Raw genomic sequence first — 22,984 nt, 5'->3', positions numbered from 1 at the left:
TCATATTTTAATGGCCTAATGCGAGAAACATACATACATTTATACAGATTCTTCATTATTTAATTTTTTCAAATTTAAGACAAGGCGATAATATATGGTAGCAACGCTTTGGAAAGTGATACAGCCTTTTAAAGTTTTTCGATTCAGAATGCCAAAACGAAATTCATAGTCCTTCAGGGGAAATTGCCACTTTGGACTAATAATAATAATAATAATAGTAACTTTTTAAAGATTTCTTACTGTTACTACTCGGCTCTAGCAATTGCTTAGTTGCCATTAAAACTTGAAAATCGTAGTGCAGTTTAGCAGAATAAAACAACGCGAATTTTAGTAGAATAAAACAATGCGAACTTAAAAGGGAAAATACATTAAATGCATGCAAGTTCTGAAAATTGAAACAGTAACTAAAGATTAAAAAAATTAATTACTAAAGGCTTACTTTAAACACCTCTATATCTTCTCGTCATCTGCTAAGAACGTGCATGTTGAAAAAAATGGCATAATAAAAATTAAGAATCTGCTAAGATTGTCATTTGGTAGCCACTCAACGCTAAAATCATTGTGCAATTCTGTAGAAGCAACAAAATGCTCAAATCCGCGATTTAAAGGTAGAATTTCTGTTGTAAAATTGAAGCCAAGGCCGTTAATAAAAAAGCGCTGAATATAAAATTTGCGAAAAATTAGCGGAATGTGAATAGTCTTCGTAGCAAAACGCAAAGAAGACTTTTTAAAAATTAAGGTTCTACTAATAGAATGCATACTTTCACGAGGTAGCTGTTAAAGGAAAGCTCAAAATGGCTACTAAAGTAGGAAAATGAGTAAAATTAAATATATTCTGGCCTAAAGGAAAACGAAAATAGCAGTAGAAAAGTAAAATGTTCTCACACAAAATTATCTGTTATTACGTCATTAAGAAAATGAATATCCTTATTAACAGTTAGAGAAGCAGAAATATATGCAGAAACTATACACATAAATAATAAAATCGTAATTACATTATTTATATATCTCTGATTCCTGATTTATTCCTTTAGAAAGGTTTGGAAAAACGCAGTCGTTAATAATAATAAAATAGAGATTAAAGTTAGTAATTAATGTTTGTTTGTATAAACGAAAGTTTAATATATTCAACTATGAATTTATTTTCAGTTAAGGTATTTATTAAAAAAAAACCTCTTTTTGTAAGTAGCTAAGATCTCTACAAAAATTCTAGATTCTAAGCAGTTTTGTTACTAATGACTTATCTGGAAGTGTTTGAATTCCAGTTTATTAATTTAGTAGTGTCAAAATTAAAACGTCTACTTTTATCATGAGTAATCAATAATATGTAAATCTAGAGTCGCATTAATCTTATTTAATACTTTACTTTTATCTAATGGAGAGCATTTGACTTTTCAGCAATTGCCACTTCTTTAACTCTTTCGCATCGAAATCGTTCGTAACGCCCGTTCATTCAGGCAACGGCAAACCGCCCCAACGCCTCGTTTATTTTCCACCTAGTGCTTTTCCCCTCCACGTTAGTGTATGGCTCATTGGTTTGGCGAGTTGTTAAGAGACATGTCAATCATTCTTTTGAAGCAACTAAAGGAGATATACGGAAAGCTATTAAGGGTTGCAGGTGCAATCCGGCTGTAAGGTGAAACTGCACACAATGGATGAAACTGCTGAAAAACCCGCAAGAGAGAAACACTCATTTCACTTAAGTAGGTTATTGTTAATGCTGTAGCTATCTACCAGGCAGGGGGAAAGGAAAGCTATTCCAAGACAAATTCGTAAACACGGGCGTTTTCGATGTTTGATGAATACAGATTTGGTCGTCTCTCGATGCGAAAGAGTTAATACTAAGATTATAAGGCAAATATCGTGTTTTTCAATTGTTTCAATTTTATTAATTGGAATAATATCATACCAGAAAGTATTAGTAGAGTAATTTTTAGTAACTTGGTTTGAGTGTTTTTTGGAAGTGAAATTCCTTTTATAAAAGGTAAATGTTATAAATTTGTGTTAGAAAATTGAAACCCATTAGTGCCCCATTTATTTGCTGAAAGATGGAATCAGTAAAACCTTCGTTTCTATTCTCCTTTATAATGACCTGCCAAGATGATTGTAGGTACCCCGAATGATTGAAGTCATAAAGTCGAACTTTCTTACGAAACATATAACATATTTTACTGATGTAACAAAAGATTTTAAACGATAAGAGATTGATTACAATTAAGGTAAACTACAATTGCGATGAGCAACGTTCACTTCTGCCTCCGTTCCTGGTAACACCTGCTCTGTCCTATTTTTTAAATCACAAACGTTCTTTTCTTTCTGATGTTGCCATTTCGGACAACACAACTTTTCTTGTATTCATAACTGCCGATCCTTACTGAATCTCTGTACTGAATGTAGTTACGAAAAAGTGCGCAATTAAGGAAACTTTCCAATTGTCTTCTAGAATTTCTGGAAAACTTATAGGGAGTTTTAACAGACTTTATACATTTCTGTTAAAGCAAGAGACATGTGTGAATTAACAAAATCGTAACAGTTGATCTCTTTCACATCAAGACTTTCACTTCTTCACATTATTTTTAAGGGCAAAAATGACTAGAAAGATGTTATTTAATAATCCAATTGTATTGATGGTCTTTATTTGCTGAAGAAAAAGTAATAATTACTCCAACTTTCTTGAGCTTGAGAGCAAAAATGTAATGTATTGCGTTTTTGTAGTTTCTAGCACTATTTGCAATTACCTAGAATTTTCCGGGAGATTTGTGGAACTTTCATAATGTAAATAGGTTACAGAATCTGCTGCAGTCTCTTTCTCTTCACAAACATGCTTTTTGGCGAATTGAGTGCCATATTACTTTCGGAAAATCAGTATGTTTTAAATAGTCTTTTAGCAATTATTTTTGGCCTATTGTATATTTTTTTGTAAAATCTGACATGCTATATTTTCTGAACTTTAATGCTTTTTTATGGTTGATTTTTAAAATTTAATTTCTTCTTAATGTTTTGAGGTTTGAATTCGCGTTGTGATATACTCTACTCTTTGAGAAAGGGGTACGGAAAATATTTTTGTATATGTTTTTAATATTTTTAATTTTTTTTTTTTGTTTATTTCGTTCTCTCAAGGACAAGAAGTATTTTCATAACTCCTTAATAATTCGAGCTTCATTACTGAGATAATAACCTCTTACGAGTCTTATCCTCAAATATTTTTAAGCATGAATAATTAAAACGTACTTTGTCATAAACTATTACGGCAAGATTTCTTAAATATTTTAAAATTATTTTTAAATTCTTAATTCGAAAACTGTTTGAAAAATTTCATTTTAATTTTGTTACATTTCTCTTAATTGTAATTTGTGTTTTATTTTATAAATATTTTTACAAATTGTAATAGTTTTCTTTTACACACACATATTACACTTTCCCGAGAAATATAAAAGATAATAATTAAAATTATTAATTTAATTAATCTCAGTTGCAATCGCGCTAGATTTTTCACACTGAAAGCCCTAAATTTTACACATCTTTTTAAATTGTTTTTATTAGATGCAGTAGAAGTATAACTCGATTTCGCACTAAGTGAATTTAAGATCATACAACATTAGGTAGATAGATAGATAGATACACATACAGTATTATAAATACAGAATGTTTTTTTGCAACAAAAATATCTCCAAATTATTTTCGCGCAAAATGCTGCTGAAAAATTAGTTAATTATAGACTAAGAATGTAATAAACTACGAGCCAATTCCTTCCAAAAAAAACTTAGTATTTTTAAGTTAAAAGATATTTTGAAAAAATAAATACATAAAAATATTTAAAATGAAGGAAAAGGAATACATTTAAAATCTGATTCAACGTTATCAATAGGAGGTAGATCAGATCTCAGTTGAACTCCACTCCCTAGGAAAACCAAAACCACAATGTTTCTATTCATCCAAAATTAGCTAATCAACCATGCCACTTCTACACAGCCGCTTTCCTTTCATATGAAATAATACTACGAAAATACAAATTTAAATAAAATAAATTTATGTTCCTAACAAAACAATAGTAATATATACGGGTTACTAACATTAAAATTCGGTAGCAGTAAAGCGTAATAATTCAGTAAAACATAATAATTTACGAAGTCTGTTATGGTGTGTGTGTGTGTATTAAATGAATAAATATTATTAAAAATTTTAATATATTAAAAATAGAAGCAATAAATAAAAATAAAATAAATTGTGAGTTAAACTTACTACAGTTACGGACCCAAAAAATGTAAAGTACCTTAAATTTTAATGTATGGATGTTAATTATACCAGGCAATGCATTGGTTCTTGCAGGAGTTAATTCAATATACATTTTAATGGGATAACCGTGTAATGAAGTTTTCCGTAAATTAATTAAGAAAGGGAAAGGATAATTATCGAATATATTAATACGAAAACAGAACTAATTTTGGATTGTAGTCTAGATGGACATTTCTAAAAGCTTAGAATACAACATTGTTAGATTTTATTTTATCACGAATATATAATGAAAGCTATAAAGTGAACCAAATTAAAAAATAAAGAATAATGATTTTCTTCAATAAAACTAAATGGATCTGCGCTTCAGTATTATTTAAAAATGTATTATATAAATAAATTAGAAAATGTTACGGAAAAATATTTATGAGTGGAAAATTTATCTATTTTTACTAAGAATACAATTGAAGTTCAAACATAGTTATAGAAAATATGCTTTTCAAACACTGAAAAACGAAAACATAAATTAAATCTCCAAATTAAACAGATCTATTTTTCCTAGAATACCTGATAGAGAGATTAAAGAAATTATTTACGCTGAAACTGTAACAATTCATACATATTAGGAAACTGTAGTGAAATATTTTAGTAATATCGTGAAATAACAATGAATTGAAAGCTATGAAATATTGAATCGATGTTAAGCCTTAGATGTGCAAACTTTCACAAGACTAGTTTCGATGATTCGGTAAAACCATCGAAACTAGTCCTGTGAAAGTTTGCACAGGACTAGTTTCAATTTGACTTCTAAATTAATTTGTTTGGTGTGTTATTTTATATTAATTATTAAAGTGATTATTTAATTAATACCTTTTATAAATATGTAGTAATAATAATCTCCTTCATAAAGTTGTATTAATAGTTCGAACATGCATTTCAGTTCTAAAGTTTATAAAACAGATCTTAGTTCATACAGCAGTTATAAAACACCTTCAAAATATTTTGTGTATAAAGGACAGATCCAAACTACTTTAAAATTCAGAGTAAACAGTTACATATAGTTTGAAAAGTCTTCATAGCTACCTAATGTTGTAATAGAAATCACAGACTGTAAGTTTTGGAAGGCAAAATTATCGTTCACAATAATTCACCTTACAATTTGGAATTATTCACTTATATAGTAATTGAGTAAAGAAAGCAGTTTCCACTTCATTCCTCTCGGACCTTCAGAAAGCGTATTCTCTTTAGACCATTCATTCCAGCTTCCATGTCAAGCTCAATACCTTCTATTACATTCATCACATAGCTGAGATTCAGTGAAACTTTAGTTAGAGATTACAAGTTAGTATTTTTGCTTGCACGTGTAATTATTAATGCAGACTTTTACATTCGTTTACTGTTAAACTGCACGGATCTATTTATCTCAATCACTTACTTATTTATCTGATTCTTTTTGAAAATCTAGATGTCGCCGTAATTTTACCAGCAATATCTATTGCAATAATAGGAACAGCTGAAGGAAAACTTTCATTTTTCGAGTAGATTATAGCACATATTATCAAGAAGAAGTAATTTTGTTTGTGGCATAAGCACCGTAAACGTGCAATTCGAAACTGTTTAAAATTATCATGATTATCAATGTAAGTTAATGAATGACATTACTGATTGTTAAAAACACTTATGGTGATTTCTCTGTTAAAAGGGAATGGTATTTCGAAACAGAACAGCTATTTGTTACGACTCGAGCAGCACTTAAGGGAACAACGAAAGCATAATGCCTGATAAGCTGTTATGTTATTTAAATGCTTCAAAGCACCGGAGAGTATTCCTCTAACAGAAAGAATGCCTTAGTGGAGGATTTTTCAAGAGAAACTGCTTAATTATTCATGCTACCCATGGATAAAATCTATAAGCGTGAGTTCGAATTCATATCGAACTACAAGTATTCAGTCATCTTTGAGCACTCAGCCACTCCCTGATGTGCTACAAAATGAACTAAAATAATTATTTTGCTGACGAATTGCTTTAAAAAATCATGCTCAAAAGTACTTCGCTCTATAAAGGCAGTTCGCATTAATTCAGTCCAAAATATCACCAAAGGGGAAAAGTTAAAATATTCAAACTATTAAGCTATGTAAAGAAACCTTTCAAAATTTCTCTGAACAGTATTTCCATTTTCAGTATGCATGTTACTGAATGAACAACTCGGTATATCCAACCGTCTTCTATCTCCAACATGATTGTTATCAAAAATGGTAAACGCATTTTGTCCATCTGAAATAAACCTGACAAGTATTTCTTGTCCAATATTCGCAGAGATAACCTATAGCCACATTTACACGTGTTTCTTCCCACAGAACCTCAAAATGATTGTTACATATAACGGTCATTATTTCGGATGTTCCACATGGAAGTTTTATTACAAAGCATTACCTCGTATTCTTTGTTTCTTCTGCGGGAAAAAGAACAGTTAAGCATTCTCATTTATTTTCTCCGTCGGCCTACTTAGCACACACACATTCACTAACCAGTGATTTCTGTCCTTAGATTATATTTTCATTATTGTTTAATTCTTTCAGTATAAAAAGAAAGATTAACAATGCATTGATCTTATCCTAAACTGAGTGAAATGGATCTGTTGTTTATGTTCTTTCGTATTATATCATTCTTAAAGTATTTCTTATGAAGTAAGAATTTTTTGTAATATTTCATTATTTACTAAATGCGCAAGGATTCATTCTTTCTTTACTGTGTCGAGAAATGACGCGTTTTGAAGCAGGAGATATAAAAATGTGCAATGCCCTCGTTGGAACTCGAGCCTGGACCTCTCAAATAAGCGCCGAGTGTGCTACCATTACACCACGAAGGCATGCTTGAAGGAGGGAGAAAATACATTATAATTATTTCATGAAGGATATACTAATTTGATAAAATAATTAATTGCAGATTGTCATTTGATTACTGTATCGGTTTAGATCTTCTTTACGTATACTTTGTAAGCAAATTATTCCATATCGTTACACGAATAATAGTAGGATTTTTATAAAAAATATTTTTAAGGTTCATTTAAAATTTTAATAACTAATACAGTTTTATCGGAATCATTAAAAGTCAAAATGGATAATATACATCCCCCATATACCATATGACATTAAACATCGTTTGCATCTTACATATTCTCAGTCAACTGCACTCTTCTACGCAGTAAACATAGCTGGGCAAAATGTGACTGCAGTTATCATTACATAGCAATTTTAATTAGAACATAAATTTGCAATTACATTGTAAATGTAATTAGATTACACTCTTACTTTATAATATTATTGCAATTACCATTACAAAGCCATTACTGCATAATTAATTACAATTAGAAAAACACCTACCTTCAAAGCATACGATTACAGTTTAATTTTGTTCTCAGAATTGTAATTATATATTGTAATTACATATTTATAATTGAATTTTAATTACAACTCCGGTATAATTATAACTACGGTCGTAATAATATTATTACATATATTTTAGTTGCGATAGTAATAAGGTATTTCTCTCGCTTTCCTAGCGTGCCTTTGTGGTGTAACGATAGCACACTGGGCCGGTATTCCAGAGGTCCGTGGTTCGGTTCCCGGCGAAGGCGGTCGCTAATTTTTCATCTTGCCTGCTTTAAAAAATATACCGTACGTCTCTACAACACTGACCTACTGAGCAACTTCCGACCTAAGTTAGCCTAAAGGCAACAAACGGAATATGTTACTCAGAGGTAAAACCATGTACTATCTGCTGGCCACAACCTTAGGTTGTGGCCAAAACAGATCAGTCGGGTATTAATTGTCCAGATTTGTCAAAATTTTCAAAGTTTACATTTATACAAAATACAGAGTTATTTGGGTATATTGCATACCCAAATAACTCTGTATTGAAGAAATACATCTGAAGTTATTATATTAAGATTTTCCAGAATAGTTAAGACAGGAATCGATAGTCGCCTACAATAACAAACATAGTAACAAAAAATGCAAAACTTTTAAAGTAGAAGATAATAGCTAGATAAATGCCAGACATATATAATAGAAAAACACAGGTAAATGAAACAATAAGTATCAACACCCTGTTCAGAATCTGCATGCTATTGAAATGAAGTATATAATCATGAAAGAATCAAGTCTCATTCCAAATTTAAGTGTAAATGAACATACTTTATGTTACATAATCCAGTGCTAAATGTTTTGTAGAGAGCAAAGTATTGTGCAGTTCATGCATGATTCAAGTCACATGACTCAGAGCTACTCGAATTTGTACTAAATCATAGTAAAATCCAAAAGTTCAATCAAGAAGTTTGTTGATTCCAGTACAATTAACAATTGCCATAATTGAAACAATGAGTTAAAGAAGATCACACCAGATATACACAAGTGGCGCCCGAACTAAAAAGGGTGTTGGATGATGATTCTTCTCACCCAGGATTTGGCGATTGGGCCCCTAGAAACCCCAGTCGCCATTTAAAAAGGGGAGTATGTAAGGTATTTGTCTCTTTTTCCTAGCGTGCCTTCGTGTGGGCCGGTATTCCAGAGGGACGTGGTTCGATTCCCGGCGAAGACCGCTAAGAATTTGTTCCAGAAGAAAATGATTACGGGTGTGAACATGTTCCCGAAGTTTCTGGAAACATATAAAACTGCAGTTGCGAGGAAGAGAGAGAATAATGTTTTTGCAACATATGCTTTATAAAGTGAGTGCAAAACAAACTTGAAAAGTATAACTCACTTTTCAGTCAATTAAAAGTCCAAAAATAAAATTACTGTTGAATTATCAGAATAAAACTATTTTTATTTGATCAAAACCTGTAGCTATTTCACTTAAAACATTTAAATAATCTCTCTATCCCTACTTCAAAAAAGAAATAAATGAATTACTGTTAAATAAATGGAAGTAAATTACTATTAAAAGCTTAATTTCCATAATGAATGTTCAGAATTTTTTTCTTTTAATTCAATCTACAGAATTATTTTAAAGATAGCAAAGAAATCTTTCTTTAACTTTGAATGTTAACAGTTTTTAACATCACTTTCGATATATTAAATGAAAACCTGATCTCATACAAAAATGCTAAAATAAACGGTACCATTCCGTTTTGAGGACCGTCAAAAAGTGCAGCGAAAATGTATGCGCAAAAGCGCCAAATATAGCAAACGCGCCCATTTAACAGCGCGCCAAATCTAGCGTACCCGCTGATTTCAAATTGCGTTAAGTTTAGATAGTTCTATATTTCTTAAGACGCCATTGAAATGTTTAGTTTTTAAATCCTATTTTATTTTAAATCTTTTTTTGATATCCTATGGATTTAACAATTTGGGAATTGCCCATGACGAAAAATCTGCAATAGAATATTTTCAAAGCAAAGGCATGATTAATTATAGAAAATTATGTTTGAACAACCAACGAGATGAAATTATGCTTTAGCGATAACTCGGTAGCGAAAAAGCGATGCAGGAATCCATTCAGTTATGTTTAGCGTTTTTTTATATAAATTGTAATAATAAAAAAGTGTTATATGAAATGAACCTTTCATATTGTTACGTTATCTTCTTCCTTCACGTTCGTACGGGGTTCGTGAGGATTTCGTTCGTACGGGGTTCGTGAGGTTCGTGTCAGGACAGCTCCAAAACACCTTTTTACAGCCGTCGATGAACTACTATAAACACGCAGACACGATCAGCGATACAGCCTCCAAGTTATCAGGCTATCACTGTGGAGACAGCTTCACGACAAAGCACCAGAGTACAGCTCCCGAATCTGCTTGGTCGCTCTCAGAATTCCACGTACTCTCAAGACTCTCCACGCTACAACTCGTGATGGACTCGGCGACGCACAGAGCACGGCCCCCGACTGTTCGGTTCAGTCGTTCCCGGAGTTCGACACACTCTCTCGACGATGCACTAACCGCGATACACTACAAGACTCTTTCGGTGCACTCGACGACCCACTCGGCACTCGCTGCCCGGCTGTCAACTCGATCGACTCCACAGGGATTGACTCGCTAGACGAGACACCAACTCGGTACTAACTAACTCTCTGCGTACCAGCAGGGTTTATATAGCTTTTGGCTGGTGTTCGAGAACATTCCGGGCTAAACCGGTAAGAATTCGTTCCAGAAGGTTCTCAATCCGTCCATGGCATATCGCCAATTTTGTCGCCAAATGGGCTATTTCTCGCCAAATTTGGCAACCCTGGCTTCTTTGCCATTTTATGGCAACTCTAAAACTGCTTTGCTGGGAAGCCATCTTACTGCGCCTGTAACATTGTTACATTTCGTAACAATAGAAATTAAAACGAGAATCTTTAGTTATTTACTATTATACTTCCTTTCTTGCGTTAGGTTTGCCGCAATTATTTTTGGCAGCGCTGGCATCAACAGAAGTTTGGGCGATTTTTTACGGTCCTCAAAACGGAATAGTACCAAATAAACTATAATTAACTAAATGAAAGCTAATCAAATATTCAAATTAAATACTACATTAAATGCACATAAAAGATTTAACGTTTTAATAGCATATCATTTACATTTAATATAGGGGAAATCAATATAAATTCTGTTAATAAATTTTAATTTTTTTAGTATAGCAAATGAATATTAAAAAAAATCCTCCTTCCCTTTTTTGTATAAATTTTCTGCAATCTAAATTCTGCATTAAGTTTATATCAAAGAATGTAAAATTTTGCCAGCTTTCCCTACGTATTCTCTGTAAATGCAAAATCAAAGAAAACATTTTAAAGGTTACCTGTTTATTTTTACTTACACTTTGTGCATTTATAATAAGCATTATAGTAGTCTTTATAAAAAGCACAACATATTGTTTATTATTTGTATACTTAAATTTCATAGGAATATTACTTAACTGTCTTGGAAGATTAGGAAATAGAAAAATAGTTATAAAGAGGAAATAGTTATAAAGAGGAAATCATCTAAATCAATAAACATTCTTGCCTCTCATATTATCCTGTCCCCTTTATAAAAATCCTTCTTTTAGAGAACAAATATAACCCATGAAAAACAAATAAATAATTAAATAAAATCTGAAAGCCTTGAGATTTTATTTTACACCCAAAAAGGCGTTTTGTGCGTCATCTTTATGTATTAAATATCACGTTCTTCGCACTTAAACAATATAAAACTCATTTCAACAGCAATAACACAAAAAAATTTAAAAAAAAACAGCATGTCTTTGGAATTTCCGATAGACAGTTTTTGCTAGAGATAAAAATGTTTTTTCTGTGCAGTGTTCCCACTGCTCGTTTTGAAAATTTTCGCTTTGAAAACTGCTCGCGTTAAGTTTGTTAATGAAAAATTCGTTAAAATTCTACAAAATGTGAAATTGATAATAAAACAAACTCGGGCTTCCAAGTGGCCATGTTTGGATGCGGGATTACGTTATTCAAAATTTAATGGCTGTAGCTACCGTCGTTTTTTTCACAATGTGAGAGATATACCTACATTTCATGCACATTCTCCTTTATTTAATTTCTTTCCAAATAACACAGGACAGTAATATTTGGTGGCAACAGTTTGAAACATGATTCAGTCAGTCTTTTTCAGTGATTCAACGTGAAATCCCGTTTTTACTTCCTTGTACGAATTAAAAAGGAAGTATTGTAATCGCGAAAAGTTTCAGGCAGCATATTTCAACGAAAATATCCATTTTGACCGCTATCGAATGCAATTTAACGATGTTTTTGAGTGATATCTGTACGTAAGGACAGAATAAAAGACTCTTTTCCTCCAAAAAAAAATTATAAAACTTCTTTAAAATTAATTCTGAAGAGAATTTTTCGTGGCGTCTGTACGAACGTATGTACGTACGTACGTATCTCGCATAACTCAAAAACGAGTAGCCTCAGGACGTTGCAATTTTGTATATAGGACAGCTATAACATGTAGATGTGCACCTCGTATTTTGGTAGCAATCGGCCACACCAAACGTATATAAATATATTTATATATATATCCACTCTGTTACCCGGCTCAGTGATCTCAGTTTCTTTACTCTTATATATTTGTAAATTGTACATTTTTTGCTTGAAAAATGATTGAATTATGTTGTTTTTATCTCCCGGTTAAGGTTTTTATGCCTTTCGTAATTCTGGAAGCAATATTTGTACGTACAATTATCAACAATTTAAAAGCTGTTTAAGTGCGGTTAAGTTTTAAATAACATGGCGGACATATTTGTTTACATTTGAAACAGCAGAATTGTAGATTTGTTGCCAATCTAGAGAGACTAAACTTCGCAACACAAAAATAACGCATTCATTTATTATTGCGAATTAAATCATGCTTTATCCTTTCTAGAATTTTTTCGAGGAAATAAGTGTTTAAGATTTACTCATCGAGTTTTTATGTATTTTTGCCTTGTCATGAAGTGAGAACTGAATTAATTGAATGAGAAATACTCAATCGTCTGTGAAAAACTGTTTCTTTTCTGTTTTGTTTGCTTAATTTCTTCATACATCGTTTTAGCTTTATTATAGTATTTGAATAGAACATGTGGCAACGATAATTCTTCAAATGATATAAATTTTGTGCATTCAGAGTATCGTTATAGTAAGCAAATATAGTGAATTTTAAAGAGTGCATTTATTCTATTGTGGTTTATGGGCTGTCGACGAAGTAGATTTAATTCAATCCAATCAATTTAAATGAAATTCAAGAAAAAAATGCATATAATTTAATATACCGTACAAGGAAGTCATGTGGTGTACACATCAGATTTTTTCGTACAGGAGCATGTTAACGAAAGCGGAAAACATTTGTACATGTTCTGATTAAAACCAAAACTTGTAGGGAGTTAAGGAAACGAATCACCTAGTAAGGAATGATAGAGAGAGATGAAGGATGAATCTTAAAAACATTTGAAGGCATCGATATTTTACCTGCATCGTATACTTTACTTCTGGGGCATTTCATTAGCTTCTAAGGTTTCTGTTAGTTTTCATTTGGTACTTTGTCATCCGAATGACTTTGTGAACAAGTCCATGCACTTCTACCGAAAGTACAATATAAATCTTGTTTTCTCTCTTTTCACATTATCTTAATTTATTACATGAGTAGGGAATATTAAAAGTAGTTTAATTTTTGCATTCTTTTTAGAAAGGAAAACTTAGTATGGTTACCAAATTGTTTCTTTAAACTTTATAGTAAAATTATTCCTGTCTTTTAAATGAGGAAAAAATAAATATCTATTCAAATACAAAGCTGAACATTTATTCTTTAAGCTTTCATTGGGAGTCACCGGAACCTATTACTCAATATTCATGCCTTCTCCGGATTCGAGCGCAAGTCCATTGCTATGAGAGCTAACCACGATGCTGAATAGCGTGGTATAAGAAACCGCTAACAAATAATATCATTGATTTTAAATAATTCATGAGAAACTACATGGGGTGTTTAAAAACGTTTAGAACAGTCGATAAGGAATTAAAAAAAGCAAATTTTTTTAAATAAACATTTCTGGCGCCAGCTTATTACCTGAACTGAGAAATATCGTCTGCTATTTTTGAATTTATTCTTCTTTCAAAACGTCGCATGTTCACAAGCTGTGGATTGCTGGATATAAACTTACGCTTCGCGAAGAAAAATTCCATAATTTCTTAATCCTATTACATAATTCAAAAGCTTACTGAAATGCATGCCATTAAAATTTTCAAGTGAAAACTAAGCAAAATTATTCATCGGAAAGGAAAAAAATTGTCAATAGTTACGTCTATTTGTAAAGGAGGTTCCAAAGGCATACCTAGAGTATCTTTATCCCTACTGTTTCTAATGTTTCCAAAGTTAAATTACTGATGACAAAAGAAAATCTACTGATGCAGAAATCAATTTACGTTTTTAAATGCATCTGTAGTAACAATAAATAAAACCATCAGCCAAAATGTACAATTTACAAAAGGCTGATTGCGTAATTTCCACCAGCTTTTGCAGCGGCACGTGACTCAACGCAGGACAATTTATAGAACCTTGCAGGAAAAGTATGTAGTAGAAGATAAATGGAAATACATTATGACGCTTCATGAAGCAAGGATTTACCTAAATGACTGGAATAAAAGAAAGGTTTATATATTATTGAAAACGAAGAGAAAAAATTGGACATACCAGGCTCCATCAATTCAAAGAAAGTTTTAGTAAGGTGTTTTCGATCGTATCAGGATTCTCTTAAGATGGGAAATTACATGAATAAAAATAAGATGAGTGAAAAAAAATGTTAAAATCAACTCAACATAATGCCAAGAGAAAGTTTAAGTCCGATATTTACAGAGGAAATTCTATTTCTTTACTGAAACTTCATTAAGTCAAATAACAAGTCATACTTTGAAATGCACCATTGCATTTCGTAAAAAAATGAAGATTGGTACAGTTATTGCATATATAATTTTCCAACGTGCTCCTGCAAAGGGTGTTGACTATCGTGTTGAAAAGAGCTCTTTCTAGGCGCAGATCATCAACGATTGATGAGCTGTCGAAAGTAGTGCAAGAGGAATGGAAATCAGTACGCATGGAAATTTTACGAAAAGCATTTCTACCATGGAAATCTGGATACAGAATTATAGTCGGGAAAAAAGGCCGTCAGATTGAACATTTAAAAAAATGCTCTTTACAATTTAAACTGCCCCCAGGTCATTCTAAGAATGTATAAACGTCCTCTGTACTAACAATAAACGCAACTGAAAGATCCTGTTCATAACAAATGACTGATATTCATAAGGAATCATTTATAACTTACATTTGTAGAGTCATTAGGTTATTTTGAAGCAGAAGTAAATGTAAATTGTGCAATGCCCTTGCCGGGAATCGAACCTGGGCCTCTCAAATACGCGCGGACTGTGCTATCGATACACCACGAATTCATGTAGAAAGAAGGGAGAAAATACCTAACAGAAAGAAGGCTTACTGAAAGAAGAGGTCGTTATTTGAAATACTTAGACCTGACTGTCTTCAATGATTTTACCGTTAACCAGTTTCTGTCCGGACATGGACGTTTCCCGGGATACTTCGCTAGGTTTCAGATAGATACAGGACAACGATATATGTAAACTAAGTGGTTTGTTTGGTAATGCTAAGCACTTCCTCGAGGTCTGTCCCTACTTTAATAGCTTAAGAAACAATAAAAAAAGAGCTGATTTTGAAAATCTCTTTTTATGCTATAAAGATTTCGCACAATTATGTAAATCTGTTATGAAAATTATTAACGGTGAGCACCGGGCAGTGGGAATCAGTGGATGATTTTTGATTTTTATTTCCATCACTATTTGGTCTATTTTACTAACATTTTGTAACCATTGTTTGTGTTTGTTGTTCGCGTTTTTTTTGGGGGGAAAGGTCTTTGGTGTCTGTTTTTGTCTAAATGTTTGTATTTGTCTTTTTTCTTTAATTATTATTATCACCTGATTACTTTGAGTTATTTTATGTTTCAATTATTTTCCTTTGTTGAATTGGGTGTAGTCTGTTATGACCATGAGACCAACTTGTTTGGTTAGATGGGTCGGGCTGTGACCACTACTGATACTGATACCTTATATACTCCCCCTTTTAATGGTAGACTGGGGATTAGAGGACCAAGTCACCAAATCCTTGTGGGGAAGAATCATCAACCACCATTGTTTAGTTCAGGCGCCACTGTACAGTCATTACTTTATTTTGAAGCTGGAGTGGATGACAATTGTGCAATGCCCTCGCCGGGACTCAAACCTGTACCTCCCGAATACACGCCGAGTGTGCTACCTTTACACCACGAAGGCATGCAGAAAGGAGGGGAAAAATAAGTTATGTATACTAATGGATGATTTGAAACACTTTGCAATTAATCTTTCTGCTTATGTATTGTTTAAAATAAAATATGCTGAGGAAACCCAGAATGGGTTGATGAAACACTAAAGTTACATATTTTTAATGTGCCATCTAAATGACAATGCATGTAAAAATTACCAACTTATTAACAACCCACGTTGTACCAAGGCTGAAGGGATATGAGAAGTACAGAAAGAAATTCTTAAGAACCTTAAATTCAGCTCTTTAAAATTGAACAAAACAGGGCAGCCAAGCGCTAAACTCACTTAAAACCAAAACAAAGCCAAGACAGTCAAATTCAGTCCCGAGTTTAAAAGCCCAAAAAAAGGTTCCAACTTTGGAACGAGTTAAAAAAAAAGAAAGCGCACACAAAAGCTAACAGCAGAGAAAATCGTACAACAAGTAATAAGAAAAGTCAGAAGGCTGTTTGGAGAAAGGTCATAAATAAAACCCTTAGTTCAGTCACGAACTGAGGAAATACTTCCTTTTTATTTTGCGGGAGTACATTGAGGGAACCATCTTCTGCATATAACTTTTAATGCTCTGCTTACAGAGTAGGGAGCAAAAGGAGAGAGAAAAAAAAAGAACCAAAAGATTCTCCATTTAACAGCGGTCACGTAAAGTACTTCTTAAGAATATTCCTTCCTATTTGCAAGAAGTTACGCATTGTGTTATTTAAGATAAAGCAATAAGCTGACTTAAGAGGATTCTTCGATTATCCTTATTTATCTCTTTAAAGTGGTCACTGAAATAATTTCCTCTGGATTAACATCCGTTAAATTCCTTTTCTTGGAGAAAGGTGTTGGTATTCATGTGATCAATTTTAATAGAATTTTTATGCTATGCTTTTAAATATTACCAAAGCTTTAAGGAACTTTAAGGGAAAGGAATCCGGTTCCCTATATCTGGTGGCTTTGTATATCCTATCGATCAGAGAAATTGTGTAAAAATTAAATGATGAGCGAAGATAAAAACTGATTAACATTATCACATCTACCAAAAGAAATGAGTAATCAATTTAATTAAAAAAAATTACTACTGAGATTTGCTGTTGCTGTGACTTATCTCACATTTCTGATAGTAACATCAGACCAAACCCACGAAATTCATCGGGGCAAGGAGTAAAAGATTGCGCCTATCGTCGGCAAGAGCTGTGAACACCGTGCAGGTGACGGTATGACTTTGCTCAGTCCCCCCCCCCAATTTTGATGGAGAGCTCCCCAGGGGAGGGTCAGTCGTTCTCTCCCCCCTTTTTCCCTATCCCCAACCTTTCGAAAAGACTTTCGGCTCGCCATGTAGAGTGCCCCCATACCACAAAGATACTACACATTTGCAAATATCCATGCCTGCTCCGATATTCGGCACAGGCCCTTCGGTGAAGCAGTAAGCTTGTAGAGATATTAGGTTATTTAGAAGCAGAAGCCATGAAAAATGAGCAATGCCCTTCCCAGGAAGCGAACCTCGGACCTCTCGAATACGCGCTGAGTGTGCTAGCCATTACGCCAGGAAGACATGCTTAGAAGGCGGGAGAAATACCTTATATACTCCCCTTTTTAACCCTTTGCACTCGAGCGGTGCCTCTCAGGCACCACTGCATGTGATGCGATAACTCAAGCGGTGCCTGAGAGGCAACCATTCGAATCGATGTGTTTATTTGTGTTTGACCTAAGGAGTATCGCTTGAGAGATCTACTTGACCTTTTGTAGATCATATTACGAGGTGTCTGAATACCTATAAGGATGTCTTATCTCAAATAAAGGTTGTCTTTGCAATGCTTATGCGATTAAATGTCTTAGCTCAAAAATACTTGCGACCGCGGGTAGGACTCTGTCTTCGACATCAGTTCTTCGACATCAAGTCAACCTTCTTGCTGATCGCAGTATTTTTTTCAAAGTTACTGAGCCCAATAAGTATGGAACACGACGAAGAAGTTACTTCTAGCGAAGATGAGTTTAATTTTTCGGCAATAACGAACGAAATTACATCACTACATAGACAGCTTGCCCATGAGAATGAACACGGAAGTGATAAAGATAGTAACGACTTTAGAGGAGCAAGAAGACGAAAAATCCGAATAATCGATAGTGAATCTGGAAACCAAAATGATTGTACAGAAGAGACTGAATCTTCAGACTGGACAGTGTGCACAGAAAAGCGTCTCAAGAGCAAAGGGTTAAAGGGCGACTGGAGATTAGGGGACCCAATAGCCAAATCCTGGTGGTGGAGAATCATCATCCCCAGCTTCTTTTCTTTAGTTCGGGTGCCACTGTAGAGACATTATGTTATTTAGATACAGGAGACATGAAAAATTTTAAATGCCCTCCCCAGAAATCGAACCTCGGACCTCTCGAATACGCGCTGAGTGTGCTGGTCATTACATCAGGAAGGCATGCTAAGAAGATGGGAGAAATATCTTATAAGCATCCTAACCAATATACGTCTGACGACGCATTACTTCTAATGTTCCTTTCAGTTCTGTTAAAGTCTCACTAGAATCCTCTGTCTCACTAGTATATAAGCGTCTCACGTATTTTATGTTTAGTTACATTAATATAAATTTTATTTATCTAACTAATCCCGTATGTAATTAAAATCCTGTAATTTACAAGATTATTTCAATAATTTATTTTAGACATTTTAATGTATTAAATATGGGAAAAATAAACTAAACAATCTCTGCATCTGAATATAGGATAATTACTTACAGCGCAGCAGTGAAATATTCATAGCGACATCTCTTCTCTTCAGCGTATCTCAATTAATTTGATAGCATTGATGTCTGGCACGCTTCAGATTCTTCATTTTAAACGCTTTGTTTTCACTTAATAGCATACAAAATTGTTCAGTAAAAATAAGAGCTAAATAATTATATTTTTATTCTAGCCATTACTTTTAAATTATTAAGTCCACGGAACAATGGATGATTAAACTATTCAAAGTATTTACGAAATAAAAGCGACTTGTTACTTTTAAATCAGTCTGGTCACGAAACAATGGATTATTTAAAATTATTAAAACTTTATGAATATTTCCGGAAAAAAATGTAAATTGTAAAATGCAGGAAATAGAATAATAACAATACTCCAAAATAGCCATATGTTTCCATTTTCCGAAATCTTTTTTCTTGATTATTGTCAACATAATAACTGATAAATCCCCTCCCCCAACAAAAATTTCTCATTTGGGATGCTTGAAAAATGTTTTTAATATTTCAGTAGAGTCTTTGTTATTTTAATTAACAGATTTCTGCTAAATTCTTTTAGTACAAATTAAACACTAATTAATCCAGTCTATGAATAATCTGTCTTGTCTTACTTCAGTCTCCAGTGTGTCTTAGTTTAATTAATACATTGTCTCTTATACTGAAGCTATTCGGCACTTCTTTTTTTTCATCTACTCCACAACAAATACAAATTACATGAGTTTATATAAGGAGTAAAACCAAGTTTAGAGGGAGAGATTTGACATATTAGGTTCGGAGCGCTTTACTTCTGATTCCAATTGCAGGAGAGTTGTACTGATTGCTGGTGGGTGAGTTTCATTTGTAGCACTTGAAAAGGCGTACTAGTGTATGTGCTATATTATATGAGTTTCATTTGTAGCACTTGAAAAGGCGTACTAGTGTATGTGCTATATTATATGAGTTTCATTTGTAGCACTTGAAAAGGTGTACTAGTGTATGTGCTATATTCTTAGCCTTTAATATTCGATTTCTGAATAGCTGAACTGTTGCTTAGGTCACAAACAGCAAACGCTTGGTTTCTATTATTCATTTAAGTTCTGCAGTCACGTTGAGGTGCCAATATACGCCTAATTTGTTTTTTATACATTTTGTTACCAATGTTGCGTTAATGGATCAATTTTATGAAATTTATGAAATTTCATCTACCAGTTTAGTAAGATTACACACAATTTAATTAATTAATTATATCTATTAATTAGGAATTTATATACTTAGAGAGTAACTTTATAAATTGAAATCATCTTTGAAAAGAAGTTTATTGTAGTTCATTATATTAACATACAATGCATCGAGATCCATTGTCTTTGCAACATTTAATTTAGCTCCTTAAAGAAAAGTCAATAAAACCAGACGAACGCCTCATCCACGACCATGAACGCAAACACGCATGCGCCATTCGGACCGACTTATTCTCAAAATGGGGTGGAAGGATGGGGCTTTCTTCCCGTACAGCATAGCTCTTTCCGGAGGAAAGAAGACCTTTCATGTCGCAGCAAGTAATACCGCCCCTTTTGGACGAGTTTATGCGTTTTGGCAGAATGCCAACCAGGGTTGCGCTATAGACGGTCGAACTATACCTAGAGCCATCAAATTTTCATCAAAATTTCAATTTGTCTTATTATCTGTTTCATATTTTGTAAAACTTTAACGAATTTTTGATTAACAAACTTAACGATTTCAAAGCGAGCAGTGGCAACTCTATACGGGAAATAAAATATTTTTATATGCAGTGCGCGAAACTCTCTGTCGGAAATTCTAAAGGTATGCTGTTTTTCAATATTTTGTGGTTTTTTTCCTGTTGAATCGAATTTTCTGTGCGCCAAGAATGTGATATTTAGTAAGAAAAGTAAACACACGAAACGTTAGTGACAAAAAGATAAAAAGAAGTTCTTTAAATCCATCTTAACAAGAAAATTGAACACTGATATGACAAACTGATAAAAGACTAACAAAAAAAAAAAAAAAAAAAAAATGTATGCTTACACTTAACGCTGCATCTGGAATTCTAAATGTATAGTGCCATGCTGCTTTTAAAATTTTTGTAGTTTTGCTGCTGAATTGTATATGACGTAAGTGTGATGAAAATGATGCTTAATAACAAGTAAAAAAATGGCTTTGTAAGAGTAAGTGTAATATTAGACTTCGATTTCAGCGAAAGAGTAAAAAACCTTACCAAACCCTTTTAGCCGACCGTTAAAATCTGAAACGTTAAAGATTTTACTTTTATTTTTTATTCATTTTTTTAATATTCGCTGATTTACTGCCATATTCGTTTTCCATCATTTCTGTTATAATTCCTTTAGAAAAAGACTATTACTGAGGATTCGATTAAGTTATTATCAATGTAAATCTAATGATTAAATCTAAGAATTTACTGTAATTAAAAACTTTTGGAGTAATACAAAGCCAAAAAATTCCTGCCAGTTACACTGTTTCCACCCCCCCTCCGGACCATCGTTTAACTCCTGCACTCAGAATCAAAAACATGCAGAGAATCACGAAGTATTGGTATCTAAATCAGTTTACCGATCGATTTTAGCCATTAAAGCTATGTGCTAACATATTTGCCTGACAGATTACTGCAGCATAGTGTTGCGTGACTTGTATGATAAACTGGACAATGTAATGAAATCTTTTAAAAAGACAGTGATTCCCAAAAATCACCCTCTGTATATCAAAAGCTTTCCCTAGACTCTGAAGTCAGATCGTTTCGTAAAGAAATAGTCCACGATAAAGATGTATAATTGGTGTGATTAGGTTGGTTAAATAAAAAATTAATGAAACATGTTTTCCAAATTCAGAAACCATTTACGTAAAAAATACGGAATACGTTCATATTTTTATAATCTGCCATTAAACAAAGGAAGAGCTGTTACAAAGAAGGATGAACTTTTTTTCATCACACATTGTTTGAAACCAAGCTGGATATATCTGCCTCATTTCTTGTTTCATATTGAATTTTCACGCAAAAATATTTTAACATTGGCCGAAAATCCACCTTTGCACAGGCATGCATAATCCATTGATTATTCATTTTTAATGGCGTTATGCTGTTAATTTCTTCCTTCGAGGTTTTTTTTTTTGTCTATGCGTTACATTTGCTATAGGAGTAAACTCAAAAGGAACTTTAATCCTTATGAAACCTGCCGGCATAATAGTTGGTTTGGTTTTTTTAATTACGGCAAAGCACTCGAGGGCTATCTGCCTAAGGGAAGACGCCTTCGCGGAGGACTTCGCAGGGGAAATTGGCTTGTATACACGTTAGATATAGGGGAAACCGCAAAAACTGCCATGCAGCCACCCCGTTCGCCGGCTTTCGAACTCTGGAGCGAACTACTAGGATTCAACGATTTTTATCCCTCGGGCGTCGGTGGACTCCTGCCGGCATGATTTCTTTGTATGTAAATCTTTAAACATTCGTTTAGCTGTTAAGTGTATTTTATAAACTATTTTATAAACAGGGATGTGTAGTTTCTGTTAGATGTTTCTGCTATCACAGCATGTGGCACAAAAATAGGATCAAGTGGGCAGCACACAAAAATTTCTCCACTGAGTAAACAATATACTCTCACCGCACTAACCGTGCCACTTCGCTCTGATTTTGATAGTGGACCATCAACTAAACAACGCTCTGGACCATCAACTAAACAACTCGAAAGGACGTTCGACTAACGGTTTACCAGTATTTTGAGCGCTTCATGCCACACAGACATTGTGCACTCACAAATATCAATGCACTTCCAAAGATTCGAATACGACAGGTTCATCGATACGCCTACCAGTATCACTAATTACTATATCAATTAGGATGTATCATAGCACTAATATATCAAAAACTCTAAAGTAATTTTTACATTTTACATTTTAGAGTTACTCTAAAGTAACTCTAAAATGTAAAACTCTAAAGCCACGTGCATTAAGCGTATTATTCACTGGAAGATTTCACAATGCTGTTATAAGCCAAAACACTGACTTAAACGGACTTTGAAGGAAAAACACTTAAAGGGGCAACTAATTAAAAGATGACAGTAGAATCATCAACAGAAGCCAAGTCTCAAATGATGTTTTATATTACCTTCAGTGAATATGGTCTGAAATAGAAGAATTAAGAAGATGATTTAAGAATACGTAAATTTACTTATCTGGCTTTGAAGAGTAATACGATATTTGTG

General features: G+C 33.2%; 1 protein-coding gene across 1 annotated transcript in view; it reads left to right on the top strand.

The window, feature by feature from the left end:
- Positions 1-22,984, top strand: part of LOC118186660 (uncharacterized) — a 387,713-nt gene that overhangs the window by 75,082 nt on the left and 289,647 nt on the right. The window lies entirely within an intron of this gene.

Source organism: Stegodyphus dumicola, chromosome 6 (genome assembly GCF_044657685.1).
Source record: "Stegodyphus dumicola isolate Sdum_Otavi_A_Nest chromosome 6, ASM4465768v1".
NCBI classification, from domain to species: Eukaryota; Metazoa; Arthropoda; class Arachnida; order Araneae; family Eresidae; genus Stegodyphus; species Stegodyphus dumicola.
This window is presented reverse-complemented; position numbering and strand designations above follow the sequence as displayed.